Here is a 27,963-nt window from a genome sequence, read left to right as displayed (position 1 = left end):
GAAAAAAGGTTCTACAACAGCTAGGATTTCAATCTGGCGTGTTTATGGAAAAAAATTTTCTCAAGGTATTGCCAACACTCGTATTGCTGGTGCAGACAGAGCAACGGAATCAATGCAGAAAGAAGCAAGACAGAAAAGGAATTTAAAAAGAAAGACTGAAGAAGACCAGAATAATTATTGGAAGAATGACTTTCAATAATTTTATTACTGGTGCCGTAATGTTCTAGGTCATTTCTATAGCACTTTTCTTCTCCTTATTTTCTCTCTTTCTTCATTTATAATATTTTGTTTTCCTGAGGGGACAGTTGTAATAGGGGTTTGTTTTATTTGTTCAGATAATCTGCCAAAGGTCTCTCAGTGTACCCAACTTGTGGCCGTAGGGTTGGCCAGCTTAATTTCAAACCTTCCTCTTGCAGAGGTGTAATCTTACGAAAGACCAAAGAAGGAAAAGTGGTTGTCAGAGGTGAAATGATGCAGGCAGCGAAAGACCGATTTGTAAAGGAGAGTGCACACCTGCGGAAAATAACCCCTTTGATATTCCTCTTGGAGTTTCAGTAAAGGCTGAAAAACTTAAAAGATGTCAGCAAGTTACTCTTTGAACATCTTGGGAGAACTGGAGAAGCATCCCAGGTCTTGAGTATTGTAACATCCTGCTCAGTACAGGGGCGTAGCGTCCATGGATGTGGGAGATGTGTTACATACCCTGCAATTTCCTTCAAGGTGACTCTGAATTATGAATTATAATATTGTAACATATAATCGTTTTCGGACAGATCAAGTTTTCCCAGAATGTTTGATTTTGAATTCGCACTATGTTTTAATCACCTTGAACAGAAGTCGCGACCATTAGTAAGAATTATACTGTAACTCTACGGGCACGGCCCGCTTGATGTTTAAAAACACTTCGCAACGTCTCAACGACATCTGTCGTCAGCCCGAGGAAACTCATGCTCGTGACTCCGGGGATGTATAGCGTTGTAATACATATTGTCGTATAGTCATGCTTGTGTTATAATATTATTTCCAGTGACTTATAAAGAATGATGAGTAAGTTATTTGTTCCAAAATGTTACTCTTTTCATTTGTGAACACTGAAGACTGTTTTGAAAGCTTAATTGTTTAGTGTTGAAATAAATTATTTAGGTTAAGATCTTTGTGTTACGCGCTTATGGGCTCAAGATATGTAAGCTGACAATATACATCCAAGAGGTCACGCAGTGAGTGAAAGGGAAATTGTTTCGTGTTCATTGTCGCAATGCATCAAATATGGAAACAAATTGTTCTATAATCGACAAATTGAAGGTAAGGAGCTTCCAGACTTTAACGTTCTGTGAAAAAGAAGACGTAATTAAAGCAGGCCCTTCAAAACCAGTACTGAATATCACTACGAACATAAAAAAGTGTGTAAGACATTTTAATGTAAAGATTTATAAAAGTGAGTCGTGGCTGTGAGGTTGTAAGACTTTAAACAAACTGTTTTACTGGTCTTGTCTTCTCTTTTCTAATGAAAAGTCAGTTTGTAATACCAATGGCTATGTAGATTTAAATAATATTTATAAGGCAGCCAAGAAACATAACTATTTTTGTAACCATATAATATTTGAAAAAAAAAAAACGACTAAAAATGTTCGGGGAAACTCCAAGGAGAGTCACTGGCGTAACTCGGTCGGCTAAGGTGCTTGCTTGCCGATCCAGAGTTGCAATCGGGCGTGGGTTTGATCCCCGCTTGCGCTGATTACCTGGTTGGGATTTTTCCGTGGTTTTCCCCAACCGTAAGGTAAATGTAAGGTAATCTACGGCGAATTCTCGGCCTCATCTCGCCAAATATCATTTCACTATCACCAACTTCATCAACACTAAATAACCTCGTAGTTGATACAGCGTCGTTATATAACCAAGTAAAAAAACTCCAAGGATAGTAAACGTGAGTTTATTAATTTTATTTTTACTGCATAGTCCTAAACTAAGTTTATTAAAACACTTTTCAGTGTGTCTATTATTTGTTGATGTTTTACTAGGTACGTAATATACTTGTAAATTTGTATTAGCAAGGAAGATATATGCAGTGTTTATAGGCCTACTACATGATACAACTGTATTCGGTATATACGCTATGCTGGATACAGATATGGGAAATTCCATTTTCAAACTATATTAACTGGGTTACATACCCCAGTCTGAAAATCAGGCTACGCCACTGGCTCAGTACAACCCTTCATGAACTAGATTCACACGACACAGAATGTGAACCTTTTGAACTTCAAGAGGAGTTGGGTGGTGACAATGTAGTTTTGATGGCTGTTTAAAAGTGGACATTATTTCAATTAGTAACCATAAAGATTGTAATTTTCAGTCTGTCACATAGATATTTCAACGTTATGTCAATTAATTCTCATGAACATGTAAATTTGTTCACGAATAATGTGAAAATAATTTTATAATAAGAAAAAGATAATAGTTATTTCTGTAAATCAGCGTTCTTTTAATTAATCATCAGTTTGTACTACAAAATGTTTATTAATTTGTAAAGGAGGAGATGGCTGAAATTTTGGCCATTTTGGGTCAAAAATTTGTTTTTCACTTTATTGCATAAAATTAATCTATAGACTCCAATGTATGTGTCTGCAAAGTTTCAGCTCCCTGTAATGATTGAAATTGTCATTAATTACGCCATATTTAAATCGCTGCACTGTTTAAATGCCTATCAGGAGTGTTCCCAACATTACAGTTTGTAACTTCTGTTGCATTTTGAATATTTATGTGCAGTCTTCTTCATGTGTTTCATTCCAGGTATAGAAGGATAGAATACTTACTTATTCACTGTGGTTGGTCTATTAGTATCTCAGAAAATCAATAGATGTCAGGCCAAAAGTGTGTTGAGAACCAAAGAGTTAAGAAGTGCTCTCGTTTTCAACTCAGACACAATGTATACATGGATAAATATATATTTATCCGTGACATATATATATATATATATATATATATATATATATATATATATATATATATCAATAGTAAATAGTAATATGCGTTACAAGAGTGGTATGTTGAACTTTTCATGTTCGAGGAAAAGTTTGAAAAAGCGAAACATAGTTGAGCTTTTTTAATTTCCGAGAATTGAAAGAAAACATACCGCTCGTGTATCGTACATTATTTTGTGCGAAGATCGTTTATTAAATACCTGAAAGAGGAATTTCTAATTAGTTGCAATGAAATCTCCATCTTGGTTTCTATTCAATGACGGCAATTTTGGAAAACAAAAATATCTATCTTCAACATTGTTGCTTTAAAATGTTTTCTTGTTTACTATACTCCAGCAGGCAGTGATATACGTCTGTCTTTTTTTTTTCCCCCCAGTCTATAAATGCGAACTTAAAACAAACGGCTTCCTTAATGTTACATGCATCATGAAATGCAGTAACTTTAGTGGAGTTGTAGAGTTCACTTAATTTTTGCAAATATTTAAAAACAATAATTAACAGTGCAATGTAGGTGAAATTGCAGTGGTAAGTTTCCAATTTATAATTATTACTATACTGAACGTCTCTAAAAATAATATGTTAAAAGCCTAAAGCAGTAAAATCAATATGTCGCTTAAGCGGAATTTTAGACTTACCGCGGGTTGGTTTTGTGTGGAAACCAAGCAAATACGCACGATCTCGCACAAAGAAACATACCTCTGTTTACATACTTGGTGTAGCTGTACAACATATTGTGTTTATAAGTTTGTGAAAAGAAAAGTGGTTCATTTTCTAGAAAAATACATTTTTATTGGATAGCAAAGTCATTTTCTGTGGCTTTCAGTGTTTATAGTTTCTACGATTTTTTTTTTTTTTGTAAATAATATTAGTTATAAGAAATATAGGTGGTATTTCTAGGTTATAGTAAGTATATTTACTGCTATAAACATGCCAAAAAATAAATATACAAAGCAACATTGCTTGAAAATGGCAAAGAAAAGGTGGGAAAATAAGGAAATAAATAATTCAGAACTAGATTCTAAGTCAAATGAAACACCAGAGGAAAATTTGAGGAAGAAAGAAGTTCAAAATAATTATGAATTTGTATATAGTATACAGAATGAAGAGTGTAAATGTGTTGACAGATAATAGCTTGTTGTCCAATTTAGCTAGAAATTTAAGTGTGGTCAGAAATCACGGAATATAACAATTAGTGAGAAACAACATGGTTTTTGCCATCAATTGGAATTTATACTTGATATGTGCAATGGAATTATTTCATCCACATTTTCATCCAAACAACGTGAAGACAAAGCCACCTGGTTTTGCAGCTAGACGTGCTGTTACTCCACAGGTATGGATTATTAACTACTGTTTTAAGATTTATATTTACTTAATTTTGACACTGTTGTTTCAACTTCTGTTTCTGTATGTCTTTATATTTCATGTTTCTTATATCTATATCATTAGATTGTCTTTGACTCCATAACTTTATAAACATATATTTGTAATTTTTATATCAATAATTAATATTGTTGTTATATGTGAACACGTCAGTAATTTAGCAGTTTCACTTCAAGATGTTTCACGTGAATTAATTGTGAACTTCGGTGAAACAAATTAGTCGACAACCCAGGGAGAAACAATGTCCTCCTCCACAAAGGATGTAAGCATTCAGAATTTCAGTACAATCAGATATTCTGTGGTGTCTACTGATATAGCAAGTGACACTTCCTTCTCACCATACACAGTTTACAAGGCAGGACATATTTACTCTACCTGGCAGGAAGGAGAAACAAAAAGGGCAAGATATAGTGCATCTCGAAGTGGATGTTTGACACTGCCTTGTTCGAGGACTGGTTCGACATCATAGCTCGCCATGTTCAAAAAAAGGATCCTAAAGATATACCAAAGGATCTGACCTGTGATAACTTGGCCAGTGATTTGCCACTGTCTGTTGTTTGCCAGTGCACAGATCATAATATAAAATTCATTCCCCTTCTACCTAACAGCATCCATATGTGCCAACATCTATAGTTTGGGTCAGCTTACTTCATACCCTAATGGTGAAACCTAAACACTTTTCCCTCATTACTACATATGCTAGTAGATTGTGGTGACTTTCTAGTTTGCAGGTTGAATTTTCTTTTGCCAACTACGTTTCGAATTTCGATACTGACAAATATCGATACTGGTACTGGAGTTCCATGAAATTGAAATTGTACTAGATTTCTGAGTCTGTTACTGGAAAGTAGTGAAATTTGAACATACTAATAATTAATTAATATCAATATTAATATTAATGCATAATAGCTATTTTATGTGTTGCGTTGTGGTTATAATTCAAGACTGTAGTCACGTAAGTTTTCGGAGTTATACTAAATAATTTCATGTGGTCAAACAAAATACATTTTTAGGTTAGGTCTCGTAAGTGAATTGTTTAGTCAAACCAATGAATTTCGTATTGCTAGACAAAATACTTGACATGTTGGTCCCTTTCTCGCATAGTTTGCCTACGAAAATATGTTACAAATTATTGAATTATTTAGAATAATCTTCCAACGGTAAGTAAGTCATGTAGTACAAAGGATCATCTGATATCTGGTAACAGTTGGCAACACTGCCAAGACGGCAATGTTTGCTGTTTAGGAAGTGTTCTTATGTGACCCTCACTATATGGATGGCGTTCTTCAGACCTTCATTGCAGTGGAAGACAAAGAATAAGGGCAAAATCTCGAAAAGTACTTTCCCACAACTGCTTAATCAAATGCTGAGAAAATTCCAACCTTGAATAGTAAAAAATGTAACCAGGTTTTAGAAGAACTGGCATTTTCCCACTAAAACCAGAAGTAGTACTCGAACTACTACCAGGTTCAAAAGAGCACATTGCCCATCGATTGTCTGATCCATTTGAAAACTATCTGAGGAAGACAAGATTTGAATCATGACTTCAAAGAAGCAAATAAGAAGACTCAAAGTCAAAGTCGGTAAATTCAAGAATATCCAACTTAAACGAAACAATGTAACTTTCCATTTTTGTATGCAGTATATGAATTGTACGAGCCACTTGAAAGCACTATGCCACTCAAGCACAAGACTACAAGTTGAATTGAAATGAATTTAACAGAGAGGGGCACTATGGCCCAGCACTGCGATCTGTTAAGATCTATTGCACTGACCCTTTGGTGATTCATTCCCAAACCTGCACCGGCTGACCACACTAAGGTTCTCTGTGTGCCCAGGTTTCGAGCACGCAACCCTACTCGTCCCTAGGCCAATACCCTCCATGCGTTGCCAGCCGGCATTCGGGAAATGCTATGGAATGATGGAGAAATGGTAATGGAATGATGTAAATGCCTAATTTGGGGGAAAACGTTAGAATCCCAACTGCGACCTTGTTCACCATAAGTTGAAAAAATCCCAGACCTGACCAGGAATCGAACCCGGGCCACCTGTGTGACAGTCTGAAGGTCTGACCATTCAGCCACTGCAGAGGGTTGAACTACCAGTAGTTACTGATTTTATGAGCTGTAATAATGAAAGGCATGATCAAGTAGAAAATATAAACGGAATGGCCAGCTTCCATACTCTTGTGATCTCATCGTTTTTGCTTAAGTTACTGGAAGAGGATGAAGTCTGTTCTTGGGTTGAACCTAACAGATTCCACGCACTGTTCTCCACTGACTTAAGGATTTACTGAATTTTCTTGACGATTTTCTCAAAAAACTTACAGTTTCTGTCTCACTCAGACTACGACACTAGAATTCTATTACTGGTATTTCTTATGGATCTAATATTCGCATACAAAATATTTTTATAAAACAATATTTTTAAAAATTAGGACGGTCTTATTTTCGAGCAAATATGGCATTTCGTTTCAGCTTCATTTTCTGGTGCTGAATCAGAATCATGACAATGTCCCAGAAGTATCCCACATTTGGTCTCATTGAATGGTTTCTTCAGAGGTCTTCCCCAGTCGTCGGACTGAAGCCGGATGGTCTATGGCGAGTCCTCAGCTTCACTTCATTTCACCCCCTTTGGTCTGATTAACTGGTTGGGTTTTTACTGAGGTCCTCCCCAACCATAAGGCAAATGCCAGGTAATCTTTTGGCGAATCCTCGGGCCTCATATCATCTCACTATAGCTCGCCAAAATATTATTAAAAAATTGTAGAAAATTACAAAATTGTAATTGTAATATTGTAACATTTTTGACTTGTTCCACATCTTAAAGCTTCATTGCTCATGTAAGATCTACGGAATATAATAAATGAAATGAAAATGAAAAAAAAAAAAAGAAAAAGAAAAAACACCTGCTTTGTATTCAAAGACCCAGTTGAGTCATTGTGTTGTGTCCACTTGGTTGGCTACCTCACACAGCTAGCATCCAAGTAAGTACTTTCTTCTAAAGCGTAACCCCCTTAAACAGTTCTCATTCAATGTTACTTTTTATTAGAATACCAGTCATTGAAATCACACCTTATTGTGGTTTCAGGATGTTACCTCCACATAAACGAGTCAACACATAATTACGTGAATGGGTTTGGTTAGCACGGGTTGAACTACTCAAAGCGATCACAAATGTTTGCATGGCAATGAAGACTTTCCACATATACATTGTAACAGCTTGTAACATTGCAGGAACTTACTCGAAGTTAAGAAATGTTGCAAAAAGAATCTAGTGCCTTCTTTCTCTTCATCTGAAGATGAACCTGTGGCTTTGGTCTCCACTGGTGACAAAGATGGAACATACGAAGCATGCATTTTTTGCAATCAAGCATTTTGTAAAGATACACGTGGGGAACAATGGATTCATTGTTTAAAGTGCATATGATGGCCTCATGAACTTCGTGCAGGCATTGATAAAGAAAGATGGAAAATATGTGTGTGACATTTGTAAATAAACAGTTCTGCATTTTATAGTCAATATTTTAAATTGTGCACAATAGTAAAACACGATTTTAAAAATTGATTTTTATGTTTAACATTACCATGTTGTACCTTGGAACACTTGAAGAGTTTCTTAAAAAAATCGACTTTATCTTCTTAATGTGTTCAGTATAGTAGAGTTAGACATATGTACTGATGGATATACAGTGTTGCTTCAATCAAGCTGAACATGAATGTGAAATCTTGAAAACAAAAGATAGCATAAATGTAAAAAGTGTTTCAAGATACACATTTGAAAAATTACATTTTCAGATCCATCAAAGCTGGCAATAAGTACGTTTTATGTTGGATTCATAACCTTTAAAAGTTTCGTGCCAAAATAAACATTTCTTGAAAACATGTAGGAATGAACCTAGAACTTTAAAAACTCAGTCAGTCTGATACAAAAAGTATTAGTACTGAGAAATGAACTTGGGATAAATGTTAAACCCCAAAACACCACTTTCACCAGTAAATCCATTAACGGAAGCATGTGTTGAATAATACAGAACTTAATCAGAAAGTAGTTAAATGTACTACTAATCAAAATAAATTAAAACAGCTTCAGAAGCTATACACACTTGTTACCCTGAAAATTACGATGGCTCTCATATGGACAGCTGCATAAATAAAGGAATAGAGTTTTATAATAATATTTTTACACTCTATGCACCTGTGAGGAGTAATAGATCGCACACTAGCTGTTGTGAAGGGTAATTTTTCGGATGTAATGTCTGATATTATATCTAGAGCATCTGAGGAACAAAAGGGTAATATTCAGATTTACATAAGAAGTTGTCATAACAATGCACTTCTATTCACCAGCTGCATATGAATATCTAAGAAGGAATCTTATTAATTCTTTACCACATATCAATAATAAATATATAGTAAGAGAGGATCCTGGTTTTACTGAGAAGACTCTCCTTGCTTTAGAGAAATCAAATATGAGTTGTTCTCATATTTTATGAAATGTCAATTAAAAAAGTGCATTGAATGGAATGGTAAAGAATTTGTTGGATATGTTGATTTGGGAGATGGAGTATGTTCAACTGAAACAGAGGAAATTAAAGAAGTCCTAGTACTCATGGTGGTAGTTCTTCGAAAATGACAAATGGTTATTACTTGATAAATGGATTATTAGCTGAGATGAACAAGAACACACTTGAAGAACCCATGAAGAGAGTGCAACATATAAATGTTAATGTTGTTTCCATCACATGTGATGGTTTAACTTAAAACATTTCTTTAGGAAGCAAGTTAGGCTGCAGTTGTTTGGCAGAATCATTAAAACCATCCTTCAAAATAGGTGGACAGAAAATTCAGGTAATGTTAGATGGTCCTCACATGATATAGTTAGTGAGAAATTTATCTGATGACCAGATCGCAGAACAACAGGTGGGCAATAACAATACTAAAGGCCGATTGTATAAACCAGTTAATCTTAGATCAGAGGTTAACTTGATCCTTGTTCTAGCTGAACTTGGAATTTTGTGTTGTATAAAGTCTAATCTGAGATTAATTTGTCTCAAACTAAAGTCAACTTTGACTGAAGAAATTTCTCCGATTAAGTTAGATGATCCAAGTTCAGTTATTTATTTTCTGTTTGAAATATACCAGTGACAGATTGTGCAAATAAAATATCCATTATTATTAATATTAATAGATATGTTAGGTACATTTATATATATTTCTTTCAATTTCTTGCCTTAATACACAAACATTCTTATATTTTATAAGGCTCTATCGTGTTCAGCAGTATCAAATAACATAACCTATAATTATATTATGTTTATAACAACCATTAATTATTAATGGATATGATAGGTACATTCATAAATGTTCAATTAACTGTATTACTAAACGAAAATTGTCGTTTTATAAAGCTTTATTATGTTCAGCAGTATCAAACACCATAACATGATAACTTGGAGAACAGTCAACCTTCTTCTTATTGTCCGCCATTATTTAATTGCACAAAAAAAACTAGTGTCTCCAACAGAGTGTAATACGGAAAGTCGCCAAAAGTAGTTGTAAAGTCGCTAGATTTCTCATTATCAACAAAGAAAGATTAAATTTTGTCACTATGGGGTGCTAAAAAGGTCACTAAATCCCTATTTAAGCAATATAAAAGTTAAAAGAAATTGTTGTTGAAAAAGAGTTAAAGTCGCTAGATTGGCAACACTGAACAAACCTGTATAACATGGTCCGCGCATCACGTATTTCACCTGTTTATGCGATGTTGCCAAATCCTTTTCACGTGAACTTAGATTGCATTTGAACCAAGGTAATTTGATCGCAGAAAAGTTTTATACAATAGAAGAAGTGTCTGAACTCGGTTCACTTTTCGATCTTCGATCAAAGTTTATCTTTAGTCAGGGAGTTTTATACAATCGGGCCTATATGTCTTGAAATTAAATTCAGGTCCATTTTGAAATTTATCCACTACCCATGCCAGTACGCAGGAGAAGATATAATGCGCAAAATACTACAGCTTTTTTACCACCTAATAAATAAATTCAAACACGCATACTGTCCTGGTCACAAAATTACTGTTGATGAAAGTCTTATGTTATGGAAGGGCCGACTTGGCTGGAAACTATTTGGACCAAACGTTTGGCTTGTGTGAAAGTGGAACTGGATACCTGTACAATAGTACTGTATATACAGCAAAAGACACAGACAATACAAGTAATAAAGATTTGGGACTTTATGGCTCCTTAGTAATGCACCTTGCAGACTCGCTGCTGGGTCAGGGAAGAACTTTATATTTAAACAACTGGTACAGTTCGCCTAAATTATTTATAGAACTGTACAATAGGGTAACTAATGCGTGTGGGACAGTACGCACAAATATAGTTGGTTTACCAAAGGTCATTTATACCCAAGTCCTCAAGAGAGGGGAAATGGAAGTAAAGCAACTCCCTCCCCTAACATACGTTGTGTGGTGTGATAAGAGGAAGGTGCCAATTGTATCAAACTGCCATGCCAGGGTAAATATGATAGAAACAGGAAAGGAGAGCCCACAGTTCAATCCTGAAGTAGTGCACGAATATATGAATATAGGGGGCGTGGATTTGGTGGACGAAGTGACACAGGCCTATCCTATGCGTAAAACAATAAAATGGTATAAAAAAATTTTCTGCAAATGATGGATATTACTCTATACAACAGCCTCGTCATATGGAAAGTCCCTGAATCCAGGGACTTAGACTTCTGTCGTGGCTGTTACCCATGCATTAATTCAAAAGAAAGTCATTGCAAAGAAACAACAGAGCATTACCAACATGGGCACTCAGTACTTGGACAGTAAGCAAGGGGATGCAGTACTGAATTTTCTAACTTCTACATTTTAAAACATAATGTAATGATATCTTAACAACATATGTTCATATTATGAACATACAGGTGGCTAAACATCATCAAAATTGGCAATTTTCCATCTAAAAGAAAAACATTTTCCCACATGAAACCCAGCCACAGAAAAAAAGAAATATGCAGCCTGTCAGTGTTTCATTTGTAAGTCCAAGAAAATCTGCAAAAAAGTATCATGTGGCAATGTTCCCTTGTGTTTCCAGCCCTGTTTCGAAATTTGTCACACTCGACACAAAATTTAGAGGTAAGTTTATATTATAACCACACTCAAAGGATGTTTATAAAATATATTTATGGAGCATTTTCTTATAAAATAACCACTCTCTGTGCACATTGTTAGTTGCGTAAAAACTACGTCTATCATAGCCAGCGTGTGCTCGTAGATTCTACCTCAATAATAGCAAAGGGATTAATTATAAAGATATGATATGTACAAACTATGTAAATTTATTTTATTGGGTTATTTTACGACGCTGTATCAACATCTAGGTTATTTAGCGTCTGAATGAAATGAAGGCGATAATGCCGGTGAAATGAGTCTGGGGTCCAGCACCGAAACTTACCCAGCATTTGCTCGTATTGGGTTGAGGGAAAACCCCGGAAAAAACCTCAACCAGGTAACTTGTCCCGACCGGGATTCGAACCCGGGCCACCTGGTTTCGCGGCCAGATGCGCTGACCGTTACTCCACAGGTGTGGACCAAACTATGTAAATGAAATACCATATGTGAAATAAACTCACTTTTAAAATTGTCACAAACAAAATTTTGTGTTTAATATGCTAAATTCCAATGCACCATTACCACAAGCTCACTTTCAGCTGTAATATGCACTATAAAAATCTTACATTTTACATAAAAAAAAAGGTTTCCCTAAATAAACATTTTTATTTTTCATTATTTTTAAATTTACGTCATTGAAATTTGCAAGAATTGTTCATAAAAATGAACATAATATGTTGTTAAGATTTTTTTACATTACGTTTTAAAATGTAGAAGTTAGAAAATTCAGTACCGCATCCCCTTGCTTATTGTCCAAGTACTGAGTGCCCATGCCTGTAACGCTCTGTTGTTTCTTTGAATGTCTTGCTTTTTATTGAGTAACAAGGTTCAGAGTTCTGCTTATTCTTTGATAAATTATTATTTTGATTATTTTAATTCAAAAAACAAATTTACCAAGCTGCCTCATATCAAAATAATAAACTGATTTCCTTGCAGTTTCTAAATTATGCTATATCTTACTTGCTAGGACTGAAAGATCAGTATGACCCTCCTTTGTATAAGAAAGCAAGAAAAACTATAATCGTAGGGTTTCTGTCGCTGTGTACAGGGATTAGAAATATTTACACTGAATTGATTGAGACAGATAAAATTAACTTTTAAACACCTACAGCAGAAGTTCAATCAACAGCATTTAGAACTCTTCTTCAATAAAATTCGAAGGATTTCCTTGCAGTTTCTAAATTATGCTATATCTTACTTGCTAGGACTGAAAGATCAGTATGACCCTCCTTTGTATAAGAAAGCAAGAAAAACTATAATCGTAGGGTTTCTGTCGCTGTGTACAGGGATTAGAAATATTTACACTGAATTGATTGAAACAGATAAAATTAACTTTTAATCACCTACAGCAGAAGTTCAATCAACAGCATTTAGAACTCTTCTTCAATAAAATTCGAAGGATTTCCGTGCAGTTTCTAAATTATGCTATATCTTACTTGCTAGTAAAAGTCCACACCTGTGGAGTAACTGTCAGCGCGTCTGGCCGCGAAACCAGGTGGCCCGGGTTCGAATCCCAGTCGGGGCAAGTTACCTGGTTGAGGTTTTTTCCGGGGTTTTCCCTCAACCTAATACGATGCAGCAAACAAACATTTACTAGCCGGCCCGGATGGCTCAAGCGGTAGGGGCACGGCATGTCTCTATCGCTTGGGCCGAAGGGTTGTGGGTTCGAGTCCCGCCTCGGGCATGGGTGTTGTGCTTGTATTAGTATAAGTAAACAAAGGAAAGAAATGGAAAACAGAAAACAAAGAAAACTTGGTAAACGGCCTCTGGCCGGTCTAAAAAAAAAAAAAAAAAAGTACTGAAAGATCAGTATGACCCTCCTTTGTATAAGAAAGCAAGAAAAACTATAATCGTAGGGTTTCTGTCGCTGTGTACAGGGATTAGAAATATTTACATTGAATTGATTGAGACAGATAAAATTAACTTTTAATCACCTACAGCAGAAGTTCAATCAACAGCATTTAGAACTCTTTCTTCAATAAAATTCGAAGGATTTCCTTGCAGTTTCTAAATTATGTTATATCTTACTTGCTAGGACTGAAAGATCAGTATGACCCTCCTTTGTATAAGAAAGCAAGAAAAACTATAATCGTAGGGTTTCTGTCGCTGTGTACAGGGATTAGAAATATTTACACTGAATTGATTGAGACAGATAAAATTAACTTTTAATCACCTACAGCATAAGTTCAATCAACAGCATTTAGAACTCTTCTTCAATAAAATTCGAAAGAGTCTTGGAAACAACAATAATCCCACAGCTCTGCAGTTTAAAGCAGCAAACAAACATTTACTAGTTGTGAATGAAGTAAAGAGTAAGAACATTGGAAATGTCACAGAGAGGAGTGATGTCCAGTTGTTATTTTGGTGTGGGCCAGCAAGGCACATGTTGAACCCATTACTCAAGACCCCAAATGTTTTGGAAATATGAGATGTTATGATGACAATAACAATCTACCTCCAGAAGATCTCTATAACGCTACAGTCGCGTCGCTGTTATTTCCGGTGTGACTCCTCGTCTTTGCTTACACCTTAGGAACTGAAGGCTCTATGAAGTATAGGTAGGTAGTATCATTCGTCATTTTTGTTCTTTCGTTGCAACGGAGTTTTAGCAATGAATGTGTCTGTGATGTAGACTGGTATTTCTTTTTTATTTTATAGAAATTAAGGTACCATTTGGGTGCACGCAACAGAGACAAGCGACCGAGACAGGCAACAGAGACGAGAGACTGAGACTAGTCGCCTTCTGTCTGCTCCCTATAGAATTATATTAAGAACATTTGAGAGCGCGAGACAGAGACAAGCAACCGAGACGGACGACCGAAACAAAGCGCATGAGACCGCTTTCAGACCAGTAGTGTCTCGCGACAGTCTTATGCAGCACGTGTTTTGTGGAGTAAAATACCTGTCAAAAATGTCAGAAATTACATTCACTGGCAAGAAGACGAACAATTGGTAGAATTAGTAGCAGAAAATCCACCATTGTTTTATCCAGAGGTCGAGTCGTACAAGGATGGGAATACTCGTGACAACATCTGGAGGGATATTGCTGAGAAATGAAAAAAACACTTTTGTAGTCATATTTCACAGAATATTTGCACGTATTTTCTGAACAGACTCTTATAGAATACTGAGAGAGTAGTTGTGTCGTTTTTGCCTGTCGCTTGTCTCGGTCGCAATATCAATTTAGCGAGAGATGTCACCGTCTCCTGTCTCTGCCGCATGCACCCAAATGGTACCTTTACACAGAATATTATCTAACAGTTTGAAGAACATCTGAGATCTGGATGAGACTTGCAATTTTAAATGCATTTTTAGATCCTTTTGCAGTGCATAGTATCTGATTGGCATGGTATCTGATTGGATCCTTTCTTAAAAAGAAAAACGAGACATCTGGAAGACCAACTCTCCATGTGAAACACTTTTAAAAAGAGGATGGGGCGAAAATCAATTGTTAACATAGTAGCTTCCTTAACAATTGTGTCTGCGACCATAATAAAAGCACCTTTAGCACTAGACAATACAGACACAGACTGTGCACTCAATGGTAACAAGATGTGCCAAAACAAAGATGGTAAGTTCAGTCTTATACTGAGAGCTTGTGGAGAAACAACACACTATTTTGGAGAAGACCAAATACCATGATGTTTTGAAGAAAGGGTGAGCTGATGGAACCTGCAATTGCATCCTGAAGACACCGACATCGACAGGCAAGTGCATCATGGTATTGCATGCAGGAGGCAGTGGAACATTGTCCCAATTTGTCGGCTAAGAACACTGGGGACTGCAAAGCTGATAGCCATGACGAAATGACAGCTCAAATTTCAGAAAACTGGTTCAAAACCATTTTTTAGAAAACCTGCCACGAGATCGAAAATGTGTAATTGTGATGGACAATGCAAGTTATCAATTGTAGCAGCTGATTCGATTTCCTACAATGAACAGCAATGTTAAAGACAAAATTAACTTTATGAGGGACAATAATATTACCGTACAACATCCACACCACTAAAGCAGTTACGTTGCAGGAAATCAAACCAGCCAATATTAGTAAAAAAATATGTAGTGGAAGAGCTTAGAGCCTCATATATGAACACAAAGTGTTACGACTACCTCCGTACCATTCCAAATCTTTAGAAATGATCTGGGCCCAACTAAAGTCTTATGTTAGGAAAAACAATATTACATCAACTCTGAGTGCTAGTGTGTGTCAACTTATGCGTGATGGAACTGCAACAATCAGTCCCCACAATTGGTACTTCTTTGTTCAACATGCAATTAAAATGGAAGAGAATTACACGAAGCACGACAAATAGGTAAAAGAAGCAAAATGCTAGAAGTCATTCCACGGTGTTGAATGCGCTGTAGACGAAAATGCGTCTATCTGTTCGACTTCCACATGCTGTCGCTCGCATAATCTGCGCGAGATAACAAGGCCATGCTTCAAGTATAGTGGAACGACTTCTTCATATTTTAGTGTTATTTTAGTTACTAGTAGTGTGTAGGCCGAATTCAGAATGGAGAGGTTAGATACTTACAGAAAAACAAAAAAGAGGCCTTCAAAGAAATCCAAGTTGGGTAAGTTAGCTTATGCTAAAAAGCTAAGTAAAACTGCAGAAAATCCAGTTTGCACTGTAAGTGAAGCAGAAACATCAAAACATGGTGCATCAAATGATACTTCATGTGTAGGTCTAAGTAGAAGTGAACAGAAAATAGATGCATTTTCCAAGTGTGAGGCTGAGAATGAAAATCAATATAGTGACAGTGAATATACATTAGTGCATACCAGTATCTTCAGTGAAATAGTGAAAAATTTACTTTGTACAGAATGTAACAGAAAAACTTTTGAAATTAAAATAACTGAAAAAGTAGGATTTTCTTCTAAATTTATTGTGAAATGCAGTGCATGTGAATCTGTAGCAACAAATTTATAGCTCATCAAGAATTTCAAAAGATACTCACAGTGACCCCATTCGCAGTGAATAAGAAGATGGTTGAAGCATTCCCTTGACATAGGAAAAGGTCATGCTGCAATGCAAAAATTTTCATCTGTGTTAGGGATGAATTCATTGGGAGCAAGGCCATGTGCAGAGCATTTGAACAGTTTGATAGAAGAGGAGAAAATTAAAAAAAAATGAAATTCTGAATTTGGCCTGTAGACAGTTCACCGTGTCCATGAGAAAGTTGATGTTGATGTAAAAAACAAAGAAATTATTAATATATGTGTCTCATATGATGCAACCTGGCATAAACGAGGTCACACGAACTACAACGGTATTGGTGTTATTATAGATGTACTGACTGGGATTGTGTTAGACTTTCATATACTTTTGTATTGTATTGTACCCTGTGTCCGGAACAAAATTTACCAATAAGAAAGTTTAATAACTCGCGTAATAATGGAGATAGGAAAATGAAATTTGCGGCAAATGAAAGAGGGATATTTTAAGTTTTATGTGTGATGTTGGCAACATTTGGTCATTGTTGTTGACATAGCTGTAATTAAAATGGCGTTCACAGTGCAACAAAAAGTTCAATGCTGCTATTGGCTTGCCGAATTCAAGTATCCGAAGATAGTGGAGAGAAGATTTAGACAAAAGTGGCCTGAGAAGCAACCACCAGATAGGCACACAATAACAACTTGGCATAGAAAGCTTCTTGAGAGAAAACACCACGCGGGAAGAAAGTGACAGAAGCGCAAGTTGACAGAATTCCAACTGAGCCCATGTAAGTCTGTTCGCCGTGCCAGCAGGGAACTTGCAATTCCAAAGTCAACTATCCACGATGTCCTGCACAAGAGGTTACATCTGCATGCATACAAGATTCAATTGGTTCAAAAGTTGAAACCAAACGACTTGCCTGCACGATATGATTTCGCTAGTGACATGCTGTTGAAAATTGATATTGAAAATGGATATCTGCAGAAGGTCGTGTTTAGTGATGAGTCCACCTTCCACGTCTGTGGGATCGTCAACAGGCATAATTGTCGCATCTGGGGATCAGAAAATCCGCATGTAGTGAGGGAATTGGAAAGAGACAGCTCTAAGATTAATGTTTGGTGCGGACTTACACATGAAACTGTGATGGACCGTTCTTTTTTGTGGAAAACACTATCAATGGAAATGTGTATCTTGATATGCTGCAAAATTACGCCATTCCTCAAATTCCACAGGGATATGTTTTCCAACAAACTGGAGCTCCGCCTCATTATGCATTACATGTTACAGATCACTTGAATGAATGCTTTCCTCAGCGATGGATTGGTCGAGGTGGACCTACAGCATGGCCTCCCAGATCCCCAGACCTAACCCCACTGGACTTCTTTTTTTGGGGATACATAAAAGACATTGTGTACAAGACTGTAGTGGCAGATTTGGAGGATCTGCGTCGGAGAATTGTCGCTGCTTGTGCAACTGTCACTCCAGAGATGTTACGAAACACATGGCAAGAACTTGAATATCGCCTGGACATCTGTCGTGCTACAAGAGGTGCACACATAGAAGTTTATTAGTGGTCATTCGAAACTTTGGAAGTCCCTTTGTCAATTCCCGCAAACAGCATTTTCATCCATCAAGTATTTGGTGAGTTATTAAACTTTCTTATTGGTAAATTTTGTCCCGGACACCCTGTATTTATTAACATTTCATGGTATTCATACATTGCTTACAGCTAGAATATGGAACAAGTCAAAACACTTAATACTATTATAAAATCTTAATTTATATTCACAGTCTAGATGAAATATATACAGACGAGATTTACAAATAGTCTACTAGTACAACACAAAGTTTTAGTATCAATTTCATGAAGTGTTATTGAATGTCATGGATTCACCTACAGAATAGAAGGCATGAGAAATTAGGTACTTCTTTAATTTGGCCATAAATAATTTTATGTTTTGAGTTTCATTTTTTATATCGAGAGGGAGGCTATTAAAAATTTTTACTGCTATATAACCCAGTCCTTTTTGATAGCACAATAGACTTGCGAATGGAGTATGAAAGTCATTTTTGACGTGTATTTATGCTATGAACTGTTGAATTAGTTACAAAGTTTTCTCGATTACATATGAGGAAGATTATTAATGAAAAGATATACTGACAAGCCATGGGCATTATTTGTAGTTTTTTTTTAAATAGTCCTATACGATTCCCTGGATTTGGCACCTACTATTATTCTAATTACTCTTTTTTGTAATAGAAATGGTACTGTTACTACCTGTGGAATTATCCAAGTATTGTGGGGAATGTGCAATAGTTCAACATGATCTTGGCAAGGATACCCCTGAATATGATATATGGCAGGTTGGACATGTCGCATCAGGTAAATGTGAGAAGAATTATTCTGGTTCATCTAATGCAATGGACATAGATGCTGCAGAAGTTCTATGGAAACGTTTCGTTGCAGAGCGACAGATGAGATATACTCAAATGGTCTCAGACGGTGATGCCAAAACACATGCCCATCTGAATGACATCCAAGTGTATGGAGAGGGACTTATAATTGAAAAACATGAATGTGTTAATCATGTTGCCAAGTGACTGAATACTGCTCTTCGGAATGTGGTGAAAGAGGTCACTCTTGGGGGAAGAAAGGAAGGTAGTTTGAAGATAGACACAATCAACATGTTAACCAGTTATTACAGGAATACCATAACAAACAACATTCCTGATGTACAGAAAATGAAGGCTGCTGTGTATAGGACACTGAAGCACTATATCTCCACAGATGAAAAGCCACTCCACGAATTTTGTCCTAAGGAACTTGATTCCTGGTGCTGATATAACAGACAGTCCTCCGAAGGATGTGGTGACACACATAAGAAAAAAAAAGTGAAGCTTACCCAGCAAGTTGTGGTGAAGATAACGCCAAAAGGTTGGCTTCTTATACAATATTGGAAAGGTGCGTGAAAGGGAAGACCTAGAATGCAAATGAGAGTCTTCATCATGTTGTTATACTCTGCTAATTTAAGGGATAAAGTACGGTGGTCAAACATAGCAACTGTCATGAATTTCATAGCAAGTTTTACGGACAGCACCATGTACACACGAGTCCTTGACGAACAGTACGCGTTAGCCAGCATCTGGACTAGCATTGTCAAGCTAGTGCAAAGTCAGCTTTTCCCAGCCTTATCTTCCACACGCTAGGATGCGTGAGTGATTAGATTGTTCCATAGCCCTCTCTTGCTTTGAGATCCATATTGAAACCAGCTGATGGCAGGAAAACCCATGATTTTCCTGCATGTTAAATTAATGCAAATCCAGCATTTGCATCGAGAATAAGACTGGCGTATACGAAGTATATCTCAGTAGTAGCCATGCTTTTTCATGCGGCCCAGATAGCGTCATGATGCTACAGACCTGATAAAACCGAACATCTCCAGGGGCGCGGCCCCTCTTTCGAGTGCTCACTTCAAACAGATCAGTTAGTTTTGTTGCCGCAAGACAGAAGACGGTGAGAAGCATGTAAGTCAACCAAACAAGCCGGGACCATGGCGTCCGCCATCGTCAACACTACTTTCGTCTCATGTACTGTAAGTTATAATATTTCATCTTATACCAATTGCTACTAATGTCGAGAGAGAGAGATATACTAAATCCTACTAGTGTCAGAGTAATTTACCACATAGAATATAATAAGGAAATATCAGTGCTTCAAACTCAATGAAATGTGTATATTTCAAAGTTCTACTTTGAACGCAACTACTTAGACATAATGGATTTTTGCAGGTTTTTGAATGGTACTATCTCACGAGATATTTTGATGGGCAATATTATTATCAATATTCGGGAATCCAAGCCGAATGGTAACTAAGTCAACAAACACCTTTGTAGATAAATTCTTTAAATGATTTTGCATTGTTTCCGAAGTTTGTTCGACTAACTGCACCTTATGTAACCAAGCTAACGCATGAAGTTTCCATATTATTTCATTATTTAATCAACTGCATTCAAATATAACCTATGATTTATTTTACCATTTTGTTTTCATTTAAACCCATGTAACTGAGTAGGTATACCAAGTAGGTATATCCTACATTCTCTTTTTTTGGTTAAGTGAAGTAAAGTCAAGTAAAATAACAAGAAATATATATATAACTAACTGGACCTGTTAGAGATTTTGCAACTATTCATGACATAGCTAAATAGCTAAATGTGTAACCCATTTATACAAGAAAGTTTTACAATATATTATAGTACTAGCCGTACCCGTGCGCTCCGCTGCACCCGTTAGAAATAAATATAAAGTAATTACATAATTAAAATAGGACATTTGATCCAGGGAACATTCGTGTTTGATAGAAGGATAAATCGTTTAATAAGTTACTTAATTTAAATTGCATCCAAATAATTAAAATGCAATCATTTTGGTCCAGAGACACTCATTTGGTGCAATGACAATTCCTTTAACATGTTTCTTAATTTTTATTAGATGCAACCATAGTTTAATGAAGATTGACATCATTTAGATTTAATGTGTATATTTTATTTTACTTGTTATAGGTTTCCATTGAATTATGGTAATAACTTAATTTTAACCCTTGTTTTCTACGTATTCAGTAAATGGCGCTTGGCCCACTATGGTTCTGAACCCTTCAAATAAGTTAAATTATATTATATTATATTATATCAGAAGTTACTGTAATAACATTATAGCATTATGTCCATCTAGAGAAACTACACTTACCAATGGTGAAATAATAATTAATTATACAAATCGGTTAATTTAGCTTCCGATATTACTTCATACAAACACAGAAACATTCTCTGTAGGCTATCTTTCATAGCTTCCGATTGTTGCTGTCCAAAGCCCCTTATAGACGAAGTCATTTGTTTTTTAATTCATTACATGGCAGTTATTTTAATTTTAAGATTAATTTATCTCAGTAAATATCAGTCCTATCAAAATTGTTCAAGGAATAAAACTAATTGCAAATTACTTTTAAAGAAACTTTTGTTATGTAACATTTTTCACAAAAATCAATAGTAAGCGAGATATTTCGATTTATTTAATTCAGGCCCCCTTATAACCCCCCTTTTAAATAATGTATTTTGAATGCCATATAGCCTAAAATCTAAGTTACAACGAACTTAATTTATATTCCAATTTTCATCGAAATCCGTTCAGCCATTATCGCGTGAAAAGGTAACAAACATACAGACAGACAGACAGACAGACAGACAGACAAAAATTTCAAAAAAGCGATTTTCGGTTTCAGGGTGTTTAATTATATATGTTAGGACCAATTATTTTTGGAAAATCGAAAATTACCAGAAAAATTTCGGCTACAGATTTATTATTAGTATAGATAACCAGTGAAGTGACTTATTTGATTTGATTAAGCTAATATTCTTCGAGCCTGATCCAATCTGTGATCCTGTTCTTGAATACGCAGTACCTATTTAAGATAATAGCTCGATCATTACCATGCTGAAATATCCTGACGTAAACAATAACAAACTGGTGTCAGAAATACCTTGACAAAAGTAATGCTCGGTAGGGCCGAACCACAACATAATAATTTGGTGTCAGAATTTAAACATAATATAACCGTGACCGATAGCATCGGCCACAACAAACTTGTGCCCAACAACAAGTAGGCACAACAATGTAATTTGGAACAAGTATGCTAAAGAAGTGTTCATCTCAAAAAAGAAACTTGAATACTCTGTTGTTCAAACTGTGAGTGAGTTCAACATGGGCTGTGTAAGAAGTCTGGAATTGAAACTCTCTACGAAATGACCCCATTCCAATCCCTGTCTTTCACACAAGTGAGCTAAAAGACAAAACGCACATCACAAAAATTAAATCAGTCGCCTCTCCTGCAGCAAGAATGAAGAGGAAGAGAGCAAAACTCAGTAAAATGTCCAATGAAGGAAAGAAAAAGGAGTCCGAGGAGATAAGATATGGTTTTGAACAAGTAAGATGCATGAAAAACTTTATTTGCTTATTTTTCAAAAACAAAATTTTCTACATTTCCCAATATGTAGAAAGTTCCATGCATTGTAATTTTAGTCCTATTGAGACAAAATTTTGCATGTAAGTCAAGAAAAGCATGGGGATGAAGACTGAGTATTGTGTTTTGATGGAAAAATTTATTTAAGTTCATATTTCAGATAATTAATTATGTAAATGGAATATTTATTTTCGAAAATGAAATATCACAAAAGAGAAAAAATTCCAAAAGTCAAATTAATAACATTACATAAAAACTTGATAGCACGTTAAAGAATCATATGCATGGGGGATGTCTTGACCAAAAATCAAAATATTCCAAATAAAATTACAACGCAGGGGGCATTTTTGCGGAGTAGTTATAAAAATAGTAAATATTTTATTACTCAGAAACTATTAACCCTAGGAGGATGAAATTTTGTCAGTTTTTTTTATTGCAATCAATGAGAATGTGTGGTAAAAATTTCATAAGGATTGACTGAATAATTTTGGATTTACAAATTTCACTCATGGCTTATCTTAATTCAGATCAAGGAGATTTATCACTAGATGATGAAACGCAACCAAACAGTAGTCTGTTTCTTTCTGTACATTTCCGTCATAATGAGGATCACAATCAAACCTGTATTTCCTATGAAAGACCATAGTTATTGCCAATGTGAACGAAATTTTGCACTTAAAAAAGATCAAGAAATCGGAAATAATCAATACACCTAAAGCTTACATCAACATTATTGAAGAAGCTAAAAGTACTCCCTTCACTGTTGTAAACGGTACAGCGTTAAATTACACTAAAACACTGAGGGAAAGTACAGAGTTGAGGTTACCAACTAAAGATCTTAATCTTTCTAAGACTGTGATCATTTCTTACAAGTCCAATGGAACTTTAATAGTACAGGAAAACTATTCGGGTTTACTTGATTATACGATATCGTTATTGTTTTTATGAGAATTTATGTTGGCTAGATTGGAGAATGGAGTGATGTGATATTATGACGTCACTTGATGACGTAAGTTTTTGGATGGTAGTGGTAAGGTTGGTAGATATGTGGATTTTTTCTTTTCGTGGTTGGTATTCATGAGGTTTGAATGGCGTACCGGTTAAGGATGTGTTTGGATGGTGAGTAGATCATTTTATTAATTGTTTAATTCCTGAGCTGGTGTTTCTAAATATTTGTATTATTTGTTTTATTTGTGAGAGTTTTTGAGTTTGGTTAATTGTTGTGGAATGGAGTCTGTTGCTGGTCCCAGTGGTTGGCAGCGAAGGGTGGATCATTTTATTTCTGAATCGTCTGATACCTCTAATGATGAGCAAACTGCCATAGTGCCTCGTGTTGGGGATTTGGGGGGTGTTTTGAGATATTCTTTTTTGGTTCTCTTATTTCAGGATTTGGGGAAGGGTATTGCTTTTTTGAGGGAGAGGGGTTTGATTTCTAATGAGTACATCTGTCCCAAATGAAGGGTACACGGGAATAACGATCAAGGTCCATTTGGTGATATCGTATTTTGGATAAGAGCGGTTGGGTTATATTCCAGAATGGGATATCGTGTATTGTTTTGGTGATATCGTATTTTGGATAAGAGCGGTTGGGTTATATTCCAGAATGGGATATCGTGTATTGTTTTGGTGATATCGTATTTTGGATAAGAGTGGTTGGGTTATATTCAATAATGGGATATCGTGAATTGTTTTGTCGATATCGTATTTTGGATAATAGCGGATGGGTTATATTGTAGAATGGGATATCGTTAATTTAAAAAAATTTTTTTTAGATAGTTTTATTGGTTTGCTGATATCGTATTTTGGATAAGAGCGGATGGGCTCTGTTCCAGTATGGGATATCGTGAATTGTTTTGGTGATATCGTATTTTGGATAAGAGCGGTTGGGTTATATTGTAGAATGCGATAGCGTCAATTTGTTTTTTTAATTCTTTTAGATAGTTTTATTTATTTATTGTTTTGGTTTACGTCGGCCACGTTGTGACGTCACTGCCGCCATATTGTGACGTCATAGTTTGTGCAACTTGACGAAAATTAAGCGACATCGTATACTACATGAATCCCAACTATTCTAGGCTACTGTGGAGTATCCAATACTTACAATATATACGTTCTAGGAAGAAGAATCTACCCAGTATTGGTGTCAGGGAAGCCAAACGAAAGGATGTCCGATCCTTACGCTCGGTTTCATCAACAGATGTTATAACTCTTCTAACAGGTTGTTTCTTAACACATGTTAAAAATTTTAACGTATTATGACTCTTGCGTTTCACATTTTCCAGCAAAATGTTAACTAACATGTTGTTAATACTCACAAGAATAACAAACACAATGAATCCAGAAGGCGGTGTATGATTCATATGATTTCTGAATGCACTCCGCTGTGCTTTTGTTTGAACATCTTGAAGAAATGGCACGCAAAGTTAGCATGAAAAGGATGAGAGGTACAAATTTTTCTTCATTTGAGAAAGAGTTAGTGGTAGAATTAGTAAATAAGTATAAAGAAATTATACAGAGTAGAAAATTTAGTTAAATAATAACATTATCTTGTCAAGATAAAATTATTCTCTAAAATATTTTTCTATTCTGCAAATAATACCCTTTAGATGATTAATATTATTTATATTCTTCTCCATTTTATTTAATTGAAATCATAGGAGAATGACTATTTTTTTCTGTTTGTTCATAGGTTCATAATGTCACCGTCGAAAGAGCACCGAGTGGAGGTCATTCTTCTTTGTGGAGGAGAGGGGTGGTCACAGAGGGACGTGCAGGCCGAGTTTTAACAGGAGGCATCCAGAGAAGTCAATAACGCAAAGTGCAGTTGCAAAATTACTTAAGGGCACTGGGTGTAGTGATTTGTGATGAAAAATTCGATTTTTTGTTTTGTGTTTTAAAAAGAGTAAAACATTTTCCCTTTCAAACATTATATATATTGTGGGGGTATCTCTGCAAATAAGCCCTTTAAATGGTCTCTTTAAATATGGCTGCGCGCTGGTAATGCCCCCCCAGCTCATGAAGCGAACGCGAGAGTTACACAATGTTTGATGTTGTATATTTCTGAACGGGGTCCACTTAGAACTATAAGGTAAATTTATTTTTGTGTAGAGTACACCCTGCTTCAGCTGGTAGTTTTTCTGAGTTGTTTGGAAGCCTGCCAATAGCTTGTTTATGTTGTGAAAGGCACGTGGTTATAATTGTACAGTTTCGTGATTGTAGGTCCATTTTGTATGTTTGCAAATCGTTCACAGTCATCATGGGAAGGTAGGCCTATAAGAAATTCAGAAAACGTAAATTTTATGGAAATCTATTCAAATCAGTTGAAAATTGTTCAAATCGTTCAGATAATGGTGGTAGCCCTAACCTAACTAGGCCTAATTCTGCTTCTGAGAGATCAACTGCCAAGAAACTGAAGCATATTCTTACAGATTGTAATGACAAAAACAGTGTTAGTGATAATGTTAGTGATAGTGGGTATGTAATTGTTCATTTGAGTGTGTTAAAAGAACTTTTCGATAGTTATAGCAAGTGTAAACATGTGACTCACATGACAGTGCAAGTATATTTTTATTTTAGTAGGTTATTTTACGACGCTTTATCAACAGCTTTGGTTATTTAGCGTCTGAATGAGATGAAGGTGATAATGCCGGTGAAATGAGCCCGGGGTCCAACACCGAAAGTTACCCAGCATTTGCTCATATTGGGTTGAGGGAAAACCCCGGAAAAAACCTCAACCAGGTAACTTGTCCCGACCGGGAATTGAACCCGGGCCACCTGGTTTCGCGGCTAGACGTGCTAACCGTTACTCCACAGGCGTGGACCAGTGCAAGTATATGTGAAGACAAAAGTTCTAGAAGAGGATTATCCTGTAAATTAAGTATATGTTGTAGTAATTGTAATTATAGTGTTTCTTCCATGTCATCTCAGTTTTTAGGGTCATGTTACGATATTAATCCTAGATTAGTTTATGCCAGCGGCGGTTCCTCTATATGAGCACAGGAGCACGTGAACACCTTAAAAACCAACAATAATCATACATATTACTGTATTAATATTATTACATCTATTACTTTCCAATGTGCAATGACGTTTCTACATTTTTCATCTCGAGAGAATGTCCCGTTCGTGTGTCGTGTGTCTTTAAATCTCCATTGGACAGGTTGACAGCAGCTCGCACAATTTTCATCTAGCAGGGTGGAATAGCCTGAGGCGAGAATATTTTCTGGTTTGTTACAATGGTTACAATAGCTCTGGCTCGCACAAGTCTTAACGTGCTAGCGACAGAGAAACAGAGATGCTCCATCTCTCTTGGGTCTGGCATCCTGTTCCCTTCTCCCTCTTTCCCCATTTTCTCTCTTTACTTTTTCTTTTCAAAATACCATTATGCACGGGGGCTAATTCTGTTGTCTTTTGTTCAGCAAAGTAAGGAAAATACAAACTGCATTGGTGCATATTGAGAGTTGAAACAGTAACATTTCAAGTTTGGAAACGGACGTGTGTGAAATTGTGTGTTAAATTAAAAGGGGATTAAAACATTCTTCCGTAACATCATGACAGAAGACCGATTAAGTACATTGGCTATGTTGGCAGTGGAAAAAAAAAACTTCTTGACAAGATTAGAGACTTCAATAATAAAGTTATTGATAAGTTTGCATCTCTCAAAACTAGGCGCATGGAGTTTCTCTACAAATAAATCCAGATCTTCAACACCATCTACAACAGCAGTGAAGATGAGTCCTATGACTTAATTTTACTCTACTCTTGTTTAATGGTTTTAATTTTGGTTTCATATGCGTAGATTTTGTGCATGAATATTAGAACTCGTTTATCTCTGACGTGTGACTCAGCTATACGAGAATATATCAGTGTGTTCATTACTCATATTTTTTTGTGAACACCCATTCAAGAAAGGCACGAGCCGCCACTGGTTTATGCTATGAGATGCATTGGTAAAGGAGTGAGTGCAGCCAATACATTTTGTGCTATTATGGATTTACCACCACCACCAACAAAGTTTAGCAAGTGCATGGATCTGATTTATAAAGGCAGTAAGTGAAGTAGCTTTAGAATCTATGAGCAATGCAGTTAGGGAAGCAGTGTCTGAGAGTAATAGTACACATCTGACCGTTGCATGTGACGGCACTTGGCAGAAGAGAGGTCATACCTCTCTAAATGGTGTCGTTACTACTACCAGTGCCAATACAGGCAAGGTTCTGGATGTGCACACCCTCTCAAAAAGCTGTAATATATGCTATGGGGCAAAGAATTTCGAGCAGCATGAGTGCAGTATCAATTACGAGGGATATAGTGGAGGCATGGAAGCTGCTGGAGTGGTAGAAATCTTCAGTCGTTCTGTTGATAGGTACGGTGTAAAGTACACTATCTTGGTGATGGAGATTCTAAAGGCTTTCAAAAAGTAAAAGAATCAAATGTGTATGGTAAGGACATTGAGATAAATAAATTAGA

The sequence above is a fragment of the Periplaneta americana genome, chromosome 16 (assembly GCF_040183065.1).
Source record: "Periplaneta americana isolate PAMFEO1 chromosome 16, P.americana_PAMFEO1_priV1, whole genome shotgun sequence".
In the NCBI taxonomy this organism is placed as follows: domain Eukaryota; kingdom Metazoa; phylum Arthropoda; class Insecta; order Blattodea; family Blattidae; genus Periplaneta; species Periplaneta americana.
The sequence above is the reverse complement of the archived record's forward strand: the minus strand, read 5'-3'. Positions refer to the sequence as shown.